The sequence below is a fragment of the Choloepus didactylus genome, chromosome 21 (assembly GCF_015220235.1).
Source record: "Choloepus didactylus isolate mChoDid1 chromosome 21, mChoDid1.pri, whole genome shotgun sequence".
Taxonomy (NCBI): Eukaryota; Metazoa; Chordata; class Mammalia; order Pilosa; family Megalonychidae; genus Choloepus; species Choloepus didactylus.
Genome location: NC_051327.1, coordinates 9,928,495 through 9,935,333, shown reverse-complemented (window position 1 = coordinate 9,935,333; position 6,839 = coordinate 9,928,495).

The window sequence follows — 6,839 nt, the reverse complement described above, 5'->3', positions numbered from 1 at the left end:
TCTCATACGTTTTCCACAAGAGAAACTTTTTGTAAGCAAATTAAAAAACAGTGTGAAATGGCATACGATTTTGAATTAGAAGACTTGAGTTTGGATTCCAGGTCTGCCTCTTATTCTGTCATCTCAGTAAGTCCATTTTGACATTGTACCTTCAGCTAAGTCATCTCTAAAGGGATAATGCCAATACTGACCCTCCTATGAGGTGGCTGCAAAAGCCTCACAGAGCCAAGGTATGTGAAAAAATGTGGTCGGCTGTAGAGCTCTATGCAAATTGAAAGATGTCATAAAAGTATATAGCCCTTGCCTTAAATAGCTAGATATATACATTTTTCTTTTAAAAATTTATTCATGAGAAACTAAATATTCCTCAAATATTAATTCTAACTCCTTGACTAGTAAAACCAAGTGTAATTTCTTGTCCTATAATATGTCATTTGATAGCAAGACAGGATCATTTAAGGCCTTCATAGGTTTAATGGATAATGGAGATTAGAATTCTTTTTAAAGATGATCAGATTTGTCCTTGAATAAAAAGACATTGCAATGAAATTAGTTTTCAATTTGCTTGCTCTAGCCCAGCTTCCTGTGCTGTTTCCTAAAGAATCACTGAATATTTGCTCTCTCTTGATATTCACAAAGAGATATTTGGGAAGATTTCAGTTTGAGAAAGTTAAGCAGTAAGGAAAATTAAAATGGGTTCCTGCTATGTGTGGACTATCTAGAAATTATAGCAGGCTCACAGGGAGCTCTGAGGTTCTGACAGGGCTCAAAATGGGAATAAAATGGTAATTTCTGGCAGAGCTATGAAATGTTATGTCCTCTCTAGCCCCTTGATGCATCAGATGATTTATTTGGGGGTCCAGGAGTCGAAGGGATGGGCAGGAGTCTCAAACACTGTCAACAATTGAGCATACAGACACACATCTGGTGAACTCCAGGCCAGGAGAGGAGGGGCAGAGAAGATCTGAGGCACCTACAGCTGCCAAATCCCCAAAGAGGATGGTGCAGCCCCCGAGGTTGCACACATCGCAAAGGAAGGAAATATTCAGCAATGTGGTGGAGGTGTTGGAAAGGAGAGCATCCTCCAGGGTTACCCACCGTCCTGGGGCCACGTGAGGGTCCTTGGGAGAAAACTGAGTAAGAGAAAAAAAAATGCAGCCATTTGTGGGGAAGAGAGCTGCTAGACAGCAACGCTGCGTTTTCTCCTGGATGTCAGCCAGTCTGCACAGGAGTTGCAGGACTGCAGGAGCTTTTATTGTGCTGTTGCAAGACAAGCCCACAACACTTTGAGCCACAGCAGTTTCTTCGGCCCTACCAAGTTATTTCCTCTTATGTGAAATATTAATTTCCTTCATTGTGAAAGCATTTTGGAGGTAAGAGTTCTTGACTTACAGGTAAACTCACCATGAATGAGAAAAGTCCTTTCCCTGGAAGAGGATGGGCTGTTAGAAGACTCGGGGACAAATGAAGGGGAAGAGGAAGAAAGATTATGAAATTTCTTCTCTTTGCTCTTCTTTTGGTCAGTCCCTATTCGTTCATTCCGTCTCATCTTCCCACTCTGAAGTAAAGCAGTTTATGCGCATCAGGTTAAGGATGAAGACTCTGTCTCAAGCACGATACAGAGTATGGCCAAGTATCCTGGCCATGTCATAATTGCCACACCCTGGAAACGATTTCCTGCAGGTCCCAGCCAATGCTGTGTCTCTGTTCCCCTCTACTCTTGGCAGGAATTTTACTGAAGCTCGAGGTGTCTGGCTTGGGCTCAGGGCATGATGTTTGCCTTCAGGACATCACTGGCAAACACTCTTTGCTGGTTTTCAGATTTTTGGCTCAGATACTTTCCCAAGCTTGTAAATAAGCCAGAAAACATGGCTCCTGCAAATCACAACTGGAATGCATCACCAGAATGTTGCCAAATCGCCAATTTCAGAAGATAAACTGGGTTCCGTTCAGGAACTTCATTGAGTTATGCAGGATTTGTGCATGTTACTTTTCTTAATTCTGATTGTTAAACTGTACATGTGAGCAATAAGAAATACCATGCGTAAAATACCTCAGAAGGTCAGACAGATAGTAGACATGTAAAATAAAATCCATTCCCTTCTTCATACTTCTCTCTCTTCACTTTGCAAGTAGAGAAACAACTTGTCAGAGGTGATTAATCAATATAAACGTCTAGAATGTATATCAACACAAAATATTGCATGTGTAATTGTGAGTGAAGACAGGACAGTAGGATTAAAAAAATGTAATCTACATTCTTAAAAGATCAAAGGGCAAATGTCCAATGTTATATTTTCATAATGGCCCTAGGTTAAGCTATCCAAAATAATAATAACTTATTATTATTATAACTTATTATTATTAATAATAATAATATCAGGAAAGGACCCAGATATAATGAGGCCATTGTTTGGCCCCTGCTCTCAAAGCCCAGTCTTTTTTTGAGAAGCTAAGGTGAGGCAGCCAATCTTGAAAGTCAGGATTTAGCCGGGAAAAAGAGGACTTATAGCTAGCTTTACACATCAAAAGGAAAGCTGGGGGGCCTGTCTGATTTTACTCTAAATCCTAGCATAGAGGATGGAAGGTCTGACTTAAAGCAGGCATCAAAAACCTTTTTTTTTTTTTTTTGTAATGAGTCAGATAGGAAATACTTCAGGCTTTGCAACTGAAAGGTCTCTGTTGCAACTACTCAACTCTGCCAATGTAGTGCGAACACAGCAGACAGTACATAAATGAATGAATGTGTGTGGTTGGGTTCCAGTAAAATAACTTTGGGGGGACAATGAAATTTGAATTTAAATAATTTTCATGTGACTCTGAATCTTCATTTTTTTTTCCACAACCATTTTTTCCCAATCATTTAAAATGTAAAAACAGCTCCCTGATCTAGAGGAAGATAGCCTCCCCCCACACACACACATACACCCCAAAAATTTAAGACAGGAGCAGGAGGCAGGAAAGGAGATAGCTGTTGGCAGGGGCCTGACTCCTCCGTCGGAGTTGCTGAGATGCGAAAGGGCAGAAAGAATGGTAGAAGGGGGAGCCCACGTGGTGTGTAGTCTGGAATTCTGGAACACCACTGCCGTGGAATGGAAATGCACGTTGTTGGTGAAAAAGAGGGTGAAACATCACACTCATCATTGCGGGGACTCCTTGTGGGGCTCAGATGGTGAGTTAATAAGATATCCACCCTGCCAAGCCCTCGCTGGACTCAATGTAGATGACATACGTGACATTTGGGGCAAAAAGAGGAGAAAAAGAGAAAACGCCCCATAGGAGGCATGTGGTAGAAATAAAAACTCCCCATTTTTTTGCACTGCAGATATATATTTCGTACATTTTCTCCCAAATTACCTCAATGTCTATATTCATTATTTATTTCCTTTCCAGACTGGGGTCCCTTTGAAAAGATATCCTTTTCTTAAACACCCTTTGCCATTGGAACATGCAGCTTCACTGCCTTGGAAAGACTAGTGCTCCGTGATTATTTGTGGAATTAAGGTGTTAAAGTATTATTTACACATTTAATCTGTTTTAAAGGAAGTAAAGACCCACGCTTATATTTTTTTTTTCCATTGAGGCTTTACTGTGGAATAATTTTATAATTCTTAGTTCAGGTCTCATCATCATTAATACCTGTAAGTTTCTTAGCAGGAATACTTGATAATACAAATTGATAAAAGTTCTGAGTACTTTTATAACACACCTTAAAATTAATAATATTTACCTTCTTCTGTTTTCTAATTTTTCCAAGTATCATCTTTTCCTATTGTTCTTTGTCAGTGCAGTGTGTGTGTGTGTGTGTGTGTGTGTTGTGTGTTCTTCCTTTTCCTTCTTTCCTTCCTTCCCTCCCTCCCCCTCCCCCCTCTTCCCCTTCCTTCCTTCCTTCCTTCCTTCCTTCCTTCCTTCCTTCCTACCTTCCTTCCTTCCTTCCTTCCTTCCTTCCTTCCTTCCTTCCTTCTTTCCTTCACGAAATGAGGTGACACATACTGAAGGTGATAAGTTAGTTTCTTAAGAACAGTGATTATGATAAGAACCTAATGGAACTTTCATGGAAAAGTACCTTGAAAGGCAGCACTTACCTAGATTTCATTTCTTTAGAAACATCATATCTGGGATAGGATTTCATGTTGCTGAAGTTTTGGCACTTTGGAAATTCTGTAAAGGAAAATGATTGCTTTGACAATTTTTTATTATTTTGATTCATTTTCCTAAATCCCACTGTAAATCTGTATTGGATTGAAGGCTAAAAAGAAATCCAGGAGGTACTTTCATGTATAATTTGTAGGTGAGCTTTGTAAATTTTTCTCCTCATATCAAATAGAATAGTAAATGACCATGTCCTTATATATAAAGATTATAAATTCTAGTTTTGGATGATTATAATATGCTGGATGGTACTGTGATATGCTTTCTTTTGCTGGGCAGCTCTTAGCTCATGGCTTATTCTTAAAAGAAATGTACAACTGGTAGCGAATTAAACGGAGGAGCAGGCTCAAGTAGGCTCATGGAGACAAGTTTTTGATGTCCTGGTGTCATGAGTGATGGTCAGCTGGCTGGTTCCCCAGGGCCTCCTAGAGTATAATTTACTTTAGTGAGTTCCAAACGTGCAGGGTTCCATCCTTAGCTTTGAACATTCAGCGTGGAACCCAACGGGGGGTGGGCTTGCTTGAGGTCTGACAGCAGTCAGTACAGTCAGCCAGGCTTCTGTCCTCTCCTTTGGTTCCTCTTTAAAGAGCCTGGGGCCATCATTTTTCTCAACATGATGTGCTGCTGTAGTTCAGCCATCAGGGGAATGCAGACTTCAAGGGCTGTGACATCCCTGGCAACTCTCGTTTTGCCAGGGTCTTTTTTTGCCTCTCTTTCTGCAGGTACTGTAGTCAAATGTTAGACTTCTTGGACTGTTATATAAGGTCCTTCTCCTTCCACAGAGTTACCAAATACATGTTTTAAGGCGAGTGTCACTGGCACAGGAAAACATATTTTCACTGTTTCTCTGTAGGCTTGATCAGCTTTCAAAGGACTTTTCCTGTCTACTTGACCTGTCTTGGACAGAGAGGGGTCTTTTAAAATCACCTATTATTAATGTGTTTTCAATTTTTTTTCTTATATAGCCTATAGATTTCACTTTATAAAAATGGTTGCAATGTTACCACGGACATAGAAATTAATAACTTATCTCTCTATATGAATCATAGCTTTAGCATTGTACAGTGTTCCTTTTTGAATCTTTAATGCTGTTTTTGGTTTGTTTTACCTTGTCAGATATCAATGTTGAAGTCATTTTTTTTTTTTTGTTTTAATTGGCATTTGCCTTGTGTATCTTGTCTGACTCTGGGTTTTAATTGTGATTCCTGTATGTGGCAAAGGATTGAACTTTGTTCTGTCTGTGAATTTGAAATCCTTTTCCTTTTGATAGACAGAATAATTCCATTTACATTAATTGGTACAACCATTATGTTAATCCAAGTTCTGTTATGTTTATATACACATACACATGTATCTTTTATATATTAAAAACTCTGCCATAATGTGGTTTGTATTCTTTCTTTCTCTACCTCCTTTTTCTTATTTTTGTTTTAATTCTCACCGTTGTACTTGTTCCTTTATAGAATACCCTTAGTCCTATTTTCAGGTACTGTCTGGGTTCTCTGCCATAAGCGATATTAAAATTCAGTGAGTAACCTCTCTGCTTACCTCCTGTCCCTCTCCCTCAACATCTGTTTTGAAGTAAATCCTTTTATTCCTGGTTAACGCTTGTGAAATTATCATGGACTAGATCATAAGCTAAACAAACTTGTGTATTCTCTGTATACTTTCTCCTTCCCTCCCACCATTTTGTTAGTTATAATATGTCTACATTCATGAAAGATGCAACAGTCAAATACTTTAGCCCAATATTTAGCTTCCTTTCTATAATTAACTACACTGCCAGATCTTTTCTAGCCTTTTCCTGGCTGTCTGAAGTTTGTTCTCTGGTTCATTCCTTAGGAAAGGCTCAAAGGAATATGTCCCCAGGGTCTTGCATATTCAGAACAGTCTGTCTGTCCTTTTTATTCGAAGATGAATTTGATGGTATAGCAAATCCCAACTCATGATTTCCTTATTCGAGTATCTTAAATATCAGTTCATTTCCTTCTGATATGAAGTCCTGTCACAAGTCAGATGCTAATCTCAATTTCTTTCTTTTATAAAGAATTGAAATTTTTTTTTGGTGGGGGGCCTGAATAGCTAAAGGATTTTTAAAAACTTATTCAAAGTCTATTAGTTTATTAGAATATACCTCAATATTTATCATTTTGGGTTGCTTTTCCTAGCTATTTGGCTTGCCTTTTCAACTTGAAGATTCAAGTCTTATTTCAGGAAAATATGCTTAAATGATAATTTTTAGGGTTTGTTCCATTCTATTGCTTTGTGATATATATATATATAATACTGTTATATGTAATATTTAATTTACCTTATACTGTACTGTATTATAATTTTATTATATTAATTATGTATGTTCCTCTTGGCCTGTTTTTAATATCTATCATGTTCACTTGAATTCTTTTTTCTATTTTTATTTGTTATTATTTCTTAATATCCTCCTTTTTATTGCATTACTTTCTATGGTATCTTTTCATTTTTCTGTTTCTTCTAGTTTCATCTTTATTTCAGATTTATTTTCTTTTATTTATAATGATTTCCTAAGCTCTTTCAACTCTCTTTTCATGTGTTCCCATTCCCCATCCATCTTATTTCTTGTTTTTTCTAATACTGATAATGTTATTTTATCTTACTTTTTATCCTTTTCTTTACTTCCTTAAGCTCATTTAGAAATATGAGGTGGAATT